The 16915-nt window shown below is 43.1% G+C and overlaps 1 pseudogene; it reads right to left on the bottom strand.

Annotated features, from left to right (window-relative positions):
- Positions 1-9183: 9183 nt before the first annotated feature.
- LOC127673529 (ensconsin-like) overlaps positions 9184-16915 on the bottom strand; it is a 397019-nt pseudogene continuing 389287 nt past the window's right edge.

The raw sequence follows: 16915 nt of genomic DNA, 5'->3' as shown, positions 1-16915 counted from the left end.
GAGACTGAAATGCCCTGACTCAGGCCACATGTGACTCAGGCCACACAAGAGCATACCTCTAAAGGAGAGAGGGTGGGCGGATTCTCATGTTGATTTTAAGTTTTGTTTGAAAATGAAGTTAACATAGAACGGCCTGAACCAAGAAGAAAATGAATGTAGTGGGCTCAGTCCACTGTGGTCTTCTGTCTGTCTGTCTGTCTGTCTCTTTGTCTCTGTCTCTCTCCCTCCCATCCTCCTCCTTTCCTCCCTTCCATTCTTTCTCCCTCCCTCCCTCTCCCTCTCCCTCTCCCTCTCCCTCTCCCTCTCCCTCTCCCTCTCCCTCTCCCTCTCCCTCTCCCTCTCCCTCTCCCTCTCCCTCTCCCTCTCCTCTCTCTCTCTCTCTCTCTCTCTCTCTCTCTCTCTCTCTCTCCCCCTTCCAAGTCAGGGAATCTCTGTGTAATAGCCCTGGCTGCCCTGGAACTCACTCTGTAGACCAGGCTGGTCTCAAACTCACAGAACTTCACCTGCAGTCCACACTCAGTCTCTCTATGAACTAAAGATATGCTGACATGTGTTAATTATTTAAGTATAGACAAGTAGTCCTACAACCAGAATAGATAGCCTAGGGACTGTCCCATGCGTGTAGGATCGAGATACTTCTGAGTTGGCAGACAATTAAATGGAGAAATTAAATGAAACTGTTCTGAGCACATTGTGCTGTCTGCTGGGATCGCTGTGTCCTGGGTAGTTTTCATGTCAACTGGACACTAGCTAGTGTCATCTGAGAGGAGGGGACCTCGACAGAAATTCAGCTGTAAGCAAAACCATGGAGTGTTTTTTATCTTAAACATCATCTGAAATCATTTAGGACAGTAATCTATGTGATTTACTACAGTTATGTATTTCATTGCAAAGGTGTCGATTTGTCACGAGATGTTGCTTAGATCTTCCTGGTGTACTTTATATTTTAAACTATGTGTATCCCGTTACTACGAGCACTCAAGAGGAGTTATCAGCCGGGTGTGGTGGCTCATGTTTATAACCTCAGAACTTGGGAGGTTGAGGCCAACCTAGGCTACACCGTTAGTTCTAGACCATATGCAGACCCTGTCACAAACACTAACAAACAAAAGAGGTATTAAAGCGATTGAAGTGATAGAGGTAGAACACTCAGGGTCCACTGGCACCTCAGGTTTTATACGCTGGGCTCAGGCAGCCCAGCATTTACAGGGGATTTTTGTGTGTTTGCTTTAACATTTACTGCAATTCCACCGTTGATTCAGAGAGAACCCTGAAACAAGGCCCAGGGCCCATCAGGAAACTTGCCTTCCTAATCAGGTGGACAAGAACTGAGGACTTTGTGTATAAGAAGGTGGGCCGGAGTGACTGCTCACCCGTTAAGAGTACTGACTGCTCTTCCAGAGGTCCTAAGTTCAAATACCTGTAACCACACGGTGGCTCACAACCATCTGTGATGGGATCTGATGCCCTCCTCTTCTGGTGTGTCTGAAGACAGCAACAGTGTACTCATATACATAAGATAAATAAATCCTGCCTTCCTATCCCCAAGAAACTGCTATCATCTAAGCCACAGCAGCCAGAAGAGGGAGAGATAATGGGGCAGTCTGCACCTGCATCTGCCTGTTCATACATTACAGGCTGTGGGTTCAGTTGATTGAAATGAATCCTATTGTCAATCGTGGGAAACTAAAGAACCCCTGTGGGTAAATTGAGTGGATCCTCTCTGATCACTGTAGCACAGATAGAGCAAAATTAGGGGAGCAGAAGTCTTTAGTCCTGGCAGCTTCAGTGAGCATCCTGTCTACCGAAAAGGGTAGCAAGCTGATTCTGGGAATGAAGATAAAATGACCAGACTGCCTCTGAAAACTGACTGATCATCCTAGTAGCTCACTGCCGCCACCTCCTGGAGATCGTTGCCATTTGTAGGAGACAGAAATACATCTCAATGTAAAATATAAGCATAAAAAGTTGAATTAGGAACCGCCAGACTGACTTCCAGAGTGGTTGTACCAACTTGCAATCCCACCTGCAGTGGAGGAGTGTTCCTCTTTCTCCACATCCTTGCCAGCACCTGTTTTCTCCTGACTTTTTGATCTTAGCCATTCTGACTGGTGTTAGGTGAAATGTCAGGGTTGTTTTGATTTGCATTTCCCTGATGAGTAAGGATGTTGAACATTTCTTTAGGTGCTTCTCAGCCATTTGATATTCCACAGGTGAAAATTCTTTGTTTAGCTCTGTACCCCTGAGGCGGTTCCTCAGAAAACTGGGAATGGGACATAGCCGTGCTTTTTGATGAGTTTTTGTTTTTGTTTGTTTGGTTGGTTGGTTGGTTTGTTTTTTTGTTTTTAAAAAATCCTATTGCCATTCTCATAAATGGCAATTAATATTGACCCAAACAATAACATCTATCATGTTAAAATATTATATTTTGTGGTTAAAATTCTACATTCTTTTTTATTTCATTTTGAAAGAAAAACAGGTAACTGCCCAGAGTCCCATTCTGCTCCCTCAACTTCTGCAGTTTTATAAGATTCTTTTCACATAAGATAAATTACAAGGAAAAAAAAGCAATATTTCTACTTACTAATTATTTTTGTTTGTTTGTTTTTGTTTTTGTTTGAGACAGAGTTTCTTTGTGTAGCCCTGGCTGTCCTGGAACTCACTCTGTAGACTAGTCTGGCCTCAAACTCAGAAATCCACCTTCCTCTGCCTCCTAAGTGCTGGTATTAAAGGTGTGTGCCACCACCTCCAGGCTGAAACTAATTATTATAATGCACACTGCAGGTGTTCTATTTGGTGTTGTTTTTTATTTGTTTTGATAAGTTCTTACTATGCAGCCCAGAATTGACTCAGACTCTATGTTCTCCTGTCTCAAGCTCCTGAATGCTGGATTGCAGGTCTGTGTTACCGTTCCCAGCTGAAAACAATTTTTTCTGGTTGTTGGCTTTGAGTGTGTGTGTGTGTGCGTGTGTGTGTGTGTGCATGAGATGTGGATGCAAGTGTGGTGGCCAGAGGGTGACTTCTGGGAGCTGGTGTGCTCCTTCTACCGGGCAGGATGCAGGGACTGAACATGGCTCGTCTCCAGGGCTGGCGTCTGTCAGCAAGCACTGCCTGTCATGAACTAAGGTTTTGTTTGTTTGCTTTTGCTGTTGTTGTTCTATTTATTTGTTTTGAATGCACATCATGAGAAACAAGGAAGAAAATGGGGACTAGGCATATTGGGGACACCAATTGGGGGCACATTAGAGCACCATGCTCTCTATAAAAGTGATTTCTGTTTTTAAGCATCTTTGCCATTTGTAGGAGACAGAAATACATCTCAATGTAAAATACAAGCATAAAAAGTTGAATTAGGAACCGCCAGACTGACTTCCAGAGTGGTTGTACCAACTTGCAATCCCACCTGCAGTGGAGGAGTGTTCCTCTTTCTCCACATCCTCGCCAGCACCTGTTTTCTCCTGACTTTTTGATCTTAGCCATTCTGACTGGTATGAGGTGAAATCTCAGGGTTGTTTTGATTTGCATTTCCCTGATGACTAAGGATGTTGAACATTTCTTTAGGTGCTTCTCAGCCATTCGATATTCCTCAGGTGAAAATTCTTTGTTTAGCTCTGTACCCCTGAGGCAGTTCCTCAGAAAACTGGGAATGATATATCTGGAGGACCCCACTATACCACTCCGGGGCATATACCCAGAGGATTCCCCAGAATGAAATAAGGACACATGCTCCACTATGCTCATAGCAGCCCTATTTATAATAGCCAGAAGCTGGAAAGAATCCAGATGTCCCTCAAACGGAGGAATGGATACACAAAATGTGGTATATATACACAATGGAGTACTATTCAGCCATTATAAACAATGAATTTATGAAATTCTTAAGACAAATGGATGGAACTGGAGAATATCATACTAAGTGAGGTAACCCAGTCTCAAAAGAACACTCATGGCATTCACACACTGATAAGCTGATATTAGCCTAGAAAGTTGGAATACCCAAGATACAATTCACATATCAAAAGATGCCCAAGAAGGAGGAAGGAGTGGCCCCCGGTCCTGGAAATGCTCAGTGCAGCAGTGTAGGGGAATACCAGGACAGGGAAGTGGGAAGGGGTGGATGGGGGAACAAGGAGGGAAGAGGGCTAATGGGACTTTCAGGGAGGGGTGATCCATGAAATGGAAACTCACTTGAAATGTAAATAAAGAATATATCAATAATAAAAAAAATTGAATTAATGTAGAGGCTTATTTCTTTAATCTCAACACCTAGGAAGTAGATGCAGGCTGGGGAGTGGTGGCACACGCCTTTAATGCCAGCACTTGGGTGGCAGAGGCAGGCAGATTTAGAGTTCGAGGCTAGCCTGGTTTACAGAGTGAGTTCCAAAAAAAGGAAGTTGATGCAGGTAGGTTGCTATGGGTTAGAGACCAGCTTGGGCTACATAGTATGTGGTGTCTAATTAGTCCCAGTGGGCTTAGGTGAGGTCTGCGAAGGTCCGTGGATGGTTCTTGGTCCTCAGAGAATTTGCTCTGGGCAGGGTAGTGGCAGTGGTGGTAGCTGCTACAAGCCAGAAATGCTCCCTCGCTGCGGTGGTTTCTTTTCAAACAGAGAATGCTTACAAATGGAGCAACCATTGTGTAAAATCTCTATCTCCACAGCATTCCCTTTGTAAGGAACCTTGGGAAAGGGAGAAAGAGAGAGGAGAGAAGAGAAAAGAGCAAGAGTGTGAGAAATGGGAAGGGCTTGAGGCTTTGCAGTGTCTGCCTCTGCCTGCTGGGCCTCTCTCAAAGCTTGCAGTCATATCCCCTGAGGTGGTTTGAATTCCAGATAAATTGAGGAGCTATGTCTCCATGCTAACAGTAGGGAGAAGAAAACGGGGGAGGGGAACAAGTTAATATTTGCAGCCCATGTCCGTTGATGTGTGCTGGCTTCATTCATAACACTGTTGCAGGGCTAAGGTAGGCCCAGCCATCCGACTCCTGGTGCTTTAGTTTTCAGTTTTTATACATTCTCCTTTCGTCACGGGTAGTGTTAGCCACAGAGCTTTGTAGCATCGTCCTTTGGCTGTGTCTGGCAAACTGAGCACAGATTCCAGAGTCAGCTCCAGCCCCGACCTCACCCTCACGAGGTTATCTAAAGTCCTCTGTTTCTTCATCTCTGAATAATACCTACCTCACCAGGTTTTGGGAGGATTCAATCAAGGTCCATGAGGCTTGCCCCCGGAATATGCTCTAAAGAGAGGTGGCCATTAGTTATGCATATTACTGCAGACTCTGCTTAAAATTTAAGCATTCAGGCTGGAGAGATGGCTCAGTAGTTAAGAGCACCAACTGCTCTTCAGAAGGTCCTGAGTTCAAATCCCAGCAACCACATGGTATCTCCCAACCATCCCTAACAAGATCTGACGCCCTCTTCTGGAGTGTCTGAAGACAGCTACAGTGTACTTACATATAATAAATAAAATCTTAAAAAAAAAAAAAAAAAAAAAAAAAACCAAAAAGTTAAGCATTCTTGTTTTGATTGACAGGAAATAACCTGGAGCCGAGCATCAGAAGAAAGGGTAGGCGTGGCAGCACGGGCCTTTCAAGGAGCACTCAGGAGGTAAGGGCGGGCCATCGGGCCTACACAAATAAACCCTGTCTCAGAACCTCTCTCAATTACTGCTCTCCCACCCCAAGCCCCAACAAGAGAAACGGATTTTTAGCAGTTTAGCCTTATCAGTGTGGTTTATGTCTAGAGTTAGATGCCTTCTGAATTATTTGGCTTTAAGAGGCATAATAAAGGCTCCCATTTTCACGGCCCTATATTCCCATTTGAAAATATCTTGTCAGGTTGCCATGCCTTTTCTATTTTATTGTTATTTGCAGGCTGTCAGACAGGCAGATCCCAGGCTCCAGAGTCACAGCTCGAAGTGTACACACATCCACACAAAAGGTCCTGCCGGCTCAGCCTGTGTGCTTTGTTAAGGCAACCCTGTCACTTCCATCTGGAGAGTAAGGAGGTCATTATCCTGAGGGGACTGGGGAGCACCAGGAAACAGGACTGTGGGGAGTCGCATTGTCACAGAGGGAGTCAGGGAGAGGAGCCCCCAGCACTGGGCACTCAGCCGGCCTTTGACAAGGAAAGAACTGAAGGGCTGGCCTTATCTCTGTGATTCTAGGAAAGAATGCTCCCAGAGACTTCAGCCTGCAGGAGTTCCTGCCGGGACTCAGTAAGGCCACAAACAGCTCTTACTCTCTGGTGGTTCTTTGAAAGTCTTGGGGACAAAGTGTATCATGGTCTGGACAGAGATCTTCTGACTAGAGAGATATGGACAGATCAGAGCTGTGGGAACCAGGCAGGGGCTCTGGAGGCTTGAAGATCTAATCTGTGTCTAGAGGCCCTTTGAAGAGTAACTGGGTCCCCCAAGTTACTAATGTTTACCCCAAGGAGCTGGCAGAACTGGGGCTCACTTCAGGTACTCCAGGTAAATATGGCCACTATTAGAGTCAGAAGTGAACACTTCCTAGTTCCTTCCTCAGAAGGGTTACCATGGATCAAACACAGCTTAAACTTGGGTCAAAGTACCAGTAAGGATCTTTATGTTACTTCAACACACATACACACACTGCACGCAATTCATACACCACCCACAAACAAATATACCCACACATATTCACACACCACACACATTCACATACCCCCCACACAAACCACACAATATACACCCACACATATTCACATACCACACAATAGACACATACTATATACATATATATGTACACACACACACACACACACACACATACATATACACACACAATGAGAGAGAGAGGGAGGCTGGATTTTAAGAATCCTCTGGGATGATTGCTCAGTCAACCTCACACCACACTAACTGAACGGTTCCAGAGAAGCAGCTGAGCAATGTGTCCTGCAGACTCCCAGGCTGGCTTGTAGCTTTGGCAACTGTCCATCAATTAACTCCACAACTGTGGGGCATAGTTAATGCCCTGGACCCTGCTCTGACCTTCCTAACCTTCCTAACCCCTCTTCTCTGGCATCTTCTGTGAAGGCAGCTCCTGGAGGAAAAGTCATTGCTAAATAAAGCCAGAACATGGCTTGCTCCGCCCCTCCTGCGCAGAGTGCCTCGCCTCTCCCTCTTCCTCCCAGAGCTTCCAGCGGCCAAGGCTGGTGGAGACTTGTGGGGAAGCTGTCAGCGTCCCTGGTGTCAAGAGGGCAAGTGGGTGGAAGGACATTAGGAAATGCCTCAAATCCACTGAAATAACAAGAAACTCTTGGGAGAGCCCGAAGGGAGATCAAATACAATGGTACAGTCGCTCCTCTCCACTTAGCTCGCCGGGCATTATGTACAGAATGGGCATCTAATGATGCAAAAATGCTCATGCCACTCGGGGCACAGCGAAAAACCAACCAAGCAGTGACAGCCCTTCCCACAGCCGTCTTTCTCATGCATATCAAAACATCACATCATTTATTGAGTAATTACTAAATAAATAATCCACTCTGTATTTGAAAATTACCACATACTTAGAAAATGGCACTGAAGTTAAATGGAATGTCATCTGAAGACTCGGCGCCGGCTATGGGGCAGAGGTGCAGTTTGGAAGCGGGAAGACTAGCCTCATGGCTGAGGAGTCCCTCTGTGCAGACAGGGTGTGGACGAGCGTGCGCCTGTGTATATTTACCAGAATGAAGTCAAATCACAGGAAGTCCTAAGGTAAAACTATATCAAACATTTTATTTGTATTTTGTTTGCTCGATTTAAATAAATAGAACAAATTTGCTGAACAGATTTTTTTAATACACTATCTAGATGTACAAGGACAACCAAATAGGGAAACCCCACAAATCGATGTTTTAACAATGTTTAACAAATGGTTGGTAAAGATTGTATGCTTGGAATTAAAAGAACCCCAATGGATGAATAGTCTCCCATTAAATCTTGTAGATTCACCAATTGCTCTTAGTATGAAACCAAGAGTAGGAGGGATACACCATTGCCCTTGGCATTCCGTCTCCGTCTCTCATTGGTCGTCTCTTGAGTGGGAAAATAAATTGAATTTATATTAGCAAGTGAAAGTGCAAATTTGTACAGCAGGACTGAGCAGCGGGAATGAAGAAAGATTAGACAGGAGAAGCTGACAGTACCTGTACAATGAGGACACCTGTGACGGGCCTTTGACCCCTGACGTCGACATGACATCATTTATTTTTCATTGCTCTGAAATGAATAGAACCAAATTCTTTGATCTAAAGGAATATTAAATATTTACTTCCCCACATCATTCCTGATCACGTAAGGCAGAGAGAGAGGTCCCACCATCGCTGGTGGTGGCAGCAGCATACAAACTTCAGAGAGACCCACAAGGACTTCCACGCTCCACAGCAGCAGGCGGCAGAGTGTGTCCACTGGAGATGTCTGCGCCCTGTCTTGTTCTAATTTATCTAGCAGAAAAAGCTTTTATAAATACATCACTTAAAAAAAAAAGAGGTCAACTGAGCCAGGCGGGGTTGGCACACGCCTTTGATCTCAGCACTTGGGAAGCAGAGGCCAGTGGATCTCTGTGAGTTTGAGGTCAGTCTGGTCTACAGAGCCAGTTCTAGGACAGGGCTACACAGAGAAACCCATTCTCCAAAAAGTAGGGGGAAAAAAAATCCCAAAAACAGGGAACAAAGAGAGGACAGCAAATTATTTTCTTGCTCTGAAAAAAATGTTTTCACATTTTCATATTGGTCAGTATAGTTCTGTAAAAGGAGTCTCAGAAGACTGTGGCCGCGGTCTGCAGGACGCCTGTGACAGCTGTTTATGAGCCAGGTCACCTGGCCTCCTGCTGCCTCTACAAACTGCTTCTGCAGTAATATTTAAACAATCAGGTTTGTTTAAATTCCCTCCACTCAGTCTACTTGGAGGGCGCAGAGGTACTGATGGTCAAGTATTACATTGTAAAACATATTTTATTTTTGCCAATCTTATATATTGAAGTTTAAAATTCAAAAAAGGTCTGTGTGATAATTATGCCTTGCCAGTCCATTACTTTGTATAATGAAATGCTTTTTTTTTTAAGGATGCAGAAAAATATTGATTTACTAAGAAGGAGGAACACGCTGGAAAATGCCATCTCAGGGTTTCAGATTAAGGAGCATTTATTTCTATTGTCGAAAATGATTAGAAAAGCTACCAAGTCTGTTGTCTTTAGCTGGCTTTAATACATCTTTTAAAAATGATGGTCAAGAACTCTTTAGAAAACCGGAGGGAGGGGCTCCTTTGGAGCCTGAAATTCCATTCGTTGTAGAAAATGTTTGTTTTGGTTCTTCAGAGGAAATGCTCATATAACTTCTACAATGAGGAGACAGAAAAGAGAACAGATTAATATGACTCATCTAAAATTGAATACTATGGCAATAGCTTATATTTATAAAAAAGAAAACCCCACCATGCCTTTCTATATAGCATCATATATAAGAACAGGCAGCCGTGCTAGAAGTACGGCTCAGCCAGAGGTAAAGCACTTGCCTAGTGTACATGAGGCTCTGGGTTACTCAGTACCACAACAACACAACCAAACACAGACATCAAACCAGGAGACTGTGTTGGGCTCATAAGCATATCTGAGGGCAGCACTAAGAAAAATACAGACCCTTTCCATCAGCACAGGGGACACCCCTGACTTAGCAACGCCTTTCTTAGGTCATTAAAACCCATAACCTCTGAGAAAACCACTGTCGTTGGTCCTGTGTCCTCAGTGTTCAACACTTAGGGCTCTAAACTGCAAAGGAGGGCGAAGGAATGTTTATAAATGAATGGCTACCCCAAGGAACAGTGCAACACTTGAGATCAGAGCCTAGACTACTTCTTGGAGAAAGATAGTGGAAAGGAAAAGGATGATTTAAAACACAGGGAAGCAGAGTGCCAGGTGGGAGCTGTTCCTCCAGGCACATAGGGGGTAGGACAAATCAGGAAGCAGCAGGCGCCCGCAGTGTTTCCAGCAGCAGAACATTAAGCAGGCTGCTTTGAAGGCTTAGCAATCACAAAGCCAGGTGGTATGACCTAGAAGACATTCCACTAAAGCCGGTAACACCCCAGAGGAGAGAAGGAGACCGGTTCCTCAGAGGCTTCTTCCTATTCAAAGTTGTTATGGCTTCACAGACAGTTTAACCATAGTCCTCTACTGACTCCACTTCAGTATCTGGAACTTGGCCAGTTCTCTTCCTAGGAACAGTATGAGGAAATGCTGATAAACTTGATCTTCTGGGAAGGTAGGCAGACCAAACCCAGGCTTGCTGAGGGTGTGAGCAAGCTAGCCTATCCCACTTGCCCTGATGGCTGGGACTGAGTTATGGTAACGACCACGGAGCAGTAAAACATGATGTGCCTCTTTATTTTGGCTAGCTATTATTCTTTTTGTATGAAGACATCAGGTCAACTTGACTCGAGGACTGTGTGAGAGAGGCACAAGCAGGCTCAGCCACCATGAACGTGGAGTAGAAGAACCCAGGCTCATTGGGAGCCTGGCTTGGAGTTTGGTTCTTACTACTCCTATCCTATCTATCCTATCTGTGTCGTTTTGTGTTTTAAAAAGATGGAAAACATGTGGAACAAGGTTACCAAACCCAAATGAAAAAATGGCAAGAGAGCCCAAGGCAGTTTGGAAGTATTGATGACCCACGGAAGAGGGACAAAGCCCAGAGAAGTCTAGTCCAACATGGAGCTTGTCTGGTGCTTGGCACAAGTGCTGTTTGACAAGGCTGGTCTTTGGGTACTTGAGACTGAGAGGGAGGCAGGAAGGGCCTAGGCGTTACCCAGGGCATCTCAAAATTCGGCTTCCATGATCACCCACAATCTTTTCTACAGTGGCTTCCTTGTTCCCTCAAAGAACAAAACAACCAATGTAAAACCAGACACACTGAAACTAATAGAAAAGGAACTGCAGAACACGCTTAAGGACATAGGCACAAGGGAAAAGTTCCTGAACAGATCACCAATAACTTATGCTCTAAGATCAAGAATTGACAAATGGGACCTCATAAAATTACAAAGTTTCTGTAAGGGAAAGGACATTGTTAAAAGGACAAAATGGCAACCATCAAATTGGGAAAGGATATTCACCAACCCCACATCTGAGAGAGGGCTAATATACAATATATACAAAGAACTCAAGAAGTTAGACCCCAGGGAACGAAATAACCCTATTAAAAATGGGATACAGATCTAAACAAAGAATTTTCACCTGAAGAAATTCGGATGGCCGAGAGGCACCTTTAGAAGTGCTCAACATCATTAGTCATTAGGGAAATGCATATCAAAACAACCCTGAGATTTCACCTTACACCAGTCAGAATGGCTAAGGTCAAAACCTCAGGAGACAGCAGGTGTTGGCGAGGATGTGGAGAAAGAGGAACACTCCTCCACTGCTGGTGGGGCTGCAAGATGGTACAACCACTGTGGAAATCAGTCTGGAGGTTCCTCAGAAAACTGAACCTGAGACTTCCAGAGGACCCTGCTATATCCCTTCTGGGAATATACCCAAAGGATTCCCCGGCATACAATAAAGACACATGCTCCATTATGTTCATAGCAGCCTTATTTATAATATCCAGAAGCTGGAAAGAACCCAGATGCCCCTCAAAGGAGGAATGGATACAGAAAATGTGTTATATTTACACAATAGAATACTACTCAGCAATTAGAAACAATGGATTCACAAAATTTTTACGCAAATGCTTTCATCTGGAAAATATCATCCTAAGCGAGGGAACCCAATCACTAAAGAATACACATGGAATGGAATCTCTGTTAAGTGGATATTAATTAGCCCAGGGGCCCTGAATACCCAAGGCACAATTTGCATAACAAATGACTCCCATGAAGAAGTATGGAGAGGGTCCTGATCCTGGAAAGGATTGATCTAGCATTGGAAGGGAATATAAGGACAGAGAAGAAGGAGGGAGGTGATTGGAGAAGGGATGGAGAAAAGGTTTATGGGACATATGGGGAGGGGGGATCTGGGAAAGGGGAAATCATTTGGAATGTAAACAAAGAATATAGAAAATAAAAATATTAAAAAAAAAGAAAGAAAGAAAAAGAAAAAAATAGGGTACAGACCTAAACAAAGAATTTTTGCCTGAAAAATTCGGATGGCCAAGAAGCACCGTAAGAAATGCTCAGTATCATTAGCCATTAGGGAAATGCAGATCATAACAACCCTGAGATTTAAACTCACACCTGTCAGAATGGCTAAGGTTAAAACTCAGGAGACAGCAGGTGTTGGCAAGGATGTGTAGAAAGAGGAACACTCCTTCACTTCTGGTGGGATTGTAAGATGGTACAACCACTCTGGAAATCAGTCTGGCAATTCCTAAGAAAACTGGGCATGACACTTTCGGAGGACCTTGCTATACCTCTTCTGGGCATATACCCAGAGGATTCCATAGCATACAATAAGGACACATGCTCCACTATATTCGTAGCACCCTCATTTATAATAGCCAGAAGATGGAAATAACCCAGATATCCCTCAATGGAGGAATGGATACAGAAACTGTGGTATATATACATAATAGAGTACTATTCAGCAATTAAAAACAATGAATTCATGAATTTTTTAAGCAAATGGATGGTACTGGAGAATATTATCCTAAGTGACGTAACACAATCACAAAAGAATACACATGGAATGCAATCAGTGATAAGTGGATATTAATCAGCCCTGAATATCTGAATACTGAAGATACAATTAGCATATCAAATGATTCCCATGAAGAAGGAAGAAGAGGGTCCTAATCATGGAAAGGCTTGATCTAGCATTGTAGGGGAGTACCAGGACAGAGTAAAGGAAGGGGGAAAGACAGAATAGATGGAGAGAAGAGAACTTATGGAACATGTGGGGGGACTGGGAAAGGGGAAGCCTTTTAGAATGGAACAAAGAATATGGAAAATAAATTGAAAAAAAGTGTGTTTGGCACGTTCCCATGCTTGTGCCTCAAACCCTCTGCCCCAGTGGCTCAGGGATTGGCAGGATTAATCTGGTAGAAATGGCCATCTTGCCAAAAGCAATCTACAGATTCAATGCAATTCCCATTAAAATGTCAACTCAATTCTTCATAGAGTTAGAAAGAGCAATTTGAGAATTCATCTGATATATATATATATATATACAGGGGAAGGAAAACTATATGCAGAAATAGAAGAAATTCTTGCAGAATCACCATCCCTGACCTCAAGTTGTACTACATAACAGTTGTGATAAAAAAAAAAATATTTTTTATTGGTATAGTGACAGGCTGGTAGATCAATGGAATAGAACTGAAGATTCAGAAATGAATCCACACATGAATGGTCACTTGATCTTTGAAAAACGAGCTAAAACTGTCCAGTGGAAAAAAGACAGAATTTTTAACAAATGGTGCTAGTTGGAATAGAGTTTAGCATGTAAAAGAATGCAAGCCAATCCATTCTTATGTCCTTGTACAAAGCTAAAGTCCAAGTAGGTCAACGACTCCCATATAAAACCAAATGCACTGAAATTAATAGAAAAGAATGTGCCTCAAGCACAGGGGAACAAGGGAAATTTTCCTGAACAGAATACCAATAGCTTATGCTCTAAAGTCAAGAATTGACAAATGGGACCTCAAAAAACTGCAAAGATTCTGTAAGACAAACCATAATGAAAATAGGTCAAAATGGCAACCAACAGATTGGGAAAAGGTATTTATAAACCCTATATCCAATAGAGGGCAAATGTCCAGTATATGAAAAAAACTCAAGAAGTTAGACTCCAGCAAAACAAATAACACTACTAAAAATGGCATAAAGAGCTGACCAAGAATTCTCAACTGAGGAATATCAAATGGCTGAGAAGCACCTAAGGAAATGAACACCAATGACATACACTCTAAGATCAAGAATTGACAAATGGGACTTGATAAAACTGCAAAGCTTCTATAAGGCAAAGGACACTGACAATAGGACCAATGGCAATCAATAGACTGGGAAAAGAGCTTAAACTATTCCTTCATCCCATAGAGGACTAATACCCAAAATATACAAGGTACTCAAGGAGTTACACTCCAGAGAACCAAATAACCCTATTACAAAACTGGGTAGAGAGCCAAACAAAGAATTCTCAACTGAGGAATATTGAATGGCTGAGAAGCACCTAAAGAAATGTTCAACATCATTACTCATCAGGAAAATCCAAATCATAACAACCTTGAGATTCAACTTCATACCAGTCGGAAAGGCTAAGATCAAAAACTCAAGTGACAAGAGTGCTGCCAAGGATGTGGAGGTAGGGTTGCAAGCTGGTACAACCAGTCTAGAAATCAGCTTGGCAGTTCTTCAGAAAATCAAACATAGTACTACCTGAGGACCCAGCTATACCACTCCTTGATTATACCAAAGATGCTCCACATTGTTATAAGGAAACATGCTCCACTGTGTTCAGCCTGATTTATAATAGCTAGAAGTTGGAAAGAACCCAGATGTCTCTCAATAGAGAAATGGACACAGAAAATGTGGTACATTTACACAAAGGAATACTACTCAGCTATTAAAAATAATGAATTCATGAAATTCTTAGGCAAATGGATAGAAATAGAAAATTTCATCCTGAGTGAGGTAACCCAATCACACACACACACACACACACACACACACACACCACACACACAAAAAAAAAAAACCAAAAAACAAAAAAAACAACAACAACAACAAAAAAAAAACAAAAACAAAAAAAAAAAAACATGGTATGCATGCAGTGATAAGTGGATGTTAGCCCAGAAGCTAACATGATACAATTTACAGACAAAATGAAGCTCAAGAAGAAGAAAGACCAAAGTATGGATACTTAGGTCCTTCTTAGAAGGTGAAACAAAATACCCATGGGAGAAGATAGACAAAGTGTGGAGCAGACTGAAGGAAAGACCATCCACAGACTGCCCCCCCTGGGGTTCCATTCCATATATAGTCACCAGTATCACATATACAGACACTATTGTGCATGCCAACAAATTCTTGCTGACAGAAGCCTGATTTAGCTGTCTCCTGAGAGGCTCTGCCAGTACCTGACAAATACAAAGCTGGGTGCTCTTAGCAAATCACTGGACAGAGCAAAAGGACCCCAATATAGGAGCTAGAGAAAGGACCCAAGGATCTGATGGAGCTTGAAGCCCCATAGAAGGAGCAACAATATGAACCCACCAGTACACCCAGAACTCCCAGGGACTAACCTACCAAGCAAAGATTACACATTGAGGGACGCATGGCTCTAGCTGTATAGGTAGCCAAGGATGGCCTTGTTGAACATCGAAGGGAGGAGAGACCCTTAGTCCTGAGAAGGCTCAATGCCCCATATAGAGGAATACCAGGACAGGGAAGTATGAGTGGGTGGGTTGGTGAGCAGGGGGAGGAGGGTGGGATAGGGTGTTTTAGGAGGGGAAGCTACGAAAGGGGATAACATTTGAATTGTAAATAAAGAAAATATAAAATACCCAATAAAAAGAAAGAAATGTTTAACATCCTTAGTTAACAGGGAAATGCAAATCAAAACAACCCTGAGATTCTACCTCAAACCAGTCAGAATGGCTAAGATCAAAAACTCAGGGGATAGCAGGTGCTGGGGAGGATGTGGAGAAAAAGGAAAATTCTTTCATTACTGGTGGGATTGCAAGCTAGCACATCCAGTCCAGAAAAGTTTGGAAGTGCCTCAGAAAATTGGACATAGTACTACTAGATGACCCAGCTATTCCATTGCTGGGCATAATCCCAGAAGATGCTCCACCATGTATTAAAACACATGCTCCACTATGTTCATAGCAGCCTTATTTACAATAGCCAAAAGCTGGAAAGAACCCATCTGGGTTCCTGCAACAGAGAAATGGATACAGAAATTGTGGTACATTTACACAATTGAGTACTACTCAGATATTAAAAACAAAGAATTGATGAAATACTTAGGCAAATGGATGAAGCTAGAAAATATCCTGGGTGAGGTAACAAAATACCCATGGGAGGAGATATGGAGACAAAGTGTGGAGCATACACTGAAAGAAAGACCATCCAGAGACTGCCCCACCTGTGGACCCGTCACATATATATTAACCAAAGTCAGATACTATTGCCGATGCCAACAAGCTCTTGCTGATAGGAGCCTGGTATAGCTGTCTCCTGAGAGGCTCTGTCAGTGCCTGACAAATACAGAGGTGGATGCTGTCAGCCTACCATTAGACTAAGCACAGGATCTCCAATGGAGAAACTAGAGAAAGGATCCAAGGAGTTGAAGGAGTTTGCAGCTCCATAGGAGGAACAACAAATTCAACCAACCAGTACCCCTGAGCTCCCAGGAACTAAACCACCAACCAAAGAGTACACATGGAGGGATCCATGGCTCCAGCCCCATATGCACCATTGGATGGCCTTGTTGGACATCAATGGGAGGAGAGACCCTTGGTCCTGTGAAAACTCAATGCTCTAGTGTAGGAGAATGCAAGGACAGGGAAGTGGGATTGAGTGGGTTGGTAATCAGGGAGAAGGAGGGATAGGACAGGGGTTTCCTGAGGACAATCAGGAAAGGGGATAACATTTGAAATGTAAATAAAGAAAATATCTTTAAAAAAGGAAAGAAAAATGCTGTTTAATTCTAAAATTAATACTTGGAATGGAAATGTATGATGGTGCAACTACCTGATATAACTTTCAGTCATCTTAGAAAAAGAAAAAGATATTTTTTATTCTGCTTTAGCATGTGGATCAATCTTGCTTCATGTTGCTTTCTTCATATCACATATAAAACATGGGTGCATGCCATATCCATTTAGCTTTTCCATATGCAAAAAATCCTTCTGTCTCTCTCCTCCACCCTCCTATGTCTCCATCTTCCGTTACTCTATAAACTGCCTGTCTCTCTCCTAGTCATGAAA

This window comes from Apodemus sylvaticus, chromosome 23 (genome assembly GCF_947179515.1).
Source record: "Apodemus sylvaticus chromosome 23, mApoSyl1.1, whole genome shotgun sequence".
Classification (NCBI taxonomy): Eukaryota; Metazoa; Chordata; class Mammalia; order Rodentia; family Muridae; genus Apodemus; species Apodemus sylvaticus.
The sequence above is the reverse complement of the archived record's forward strand: the minus strand, read 5'-3'. Positions and strand labels throughout refer to the sequence as shown.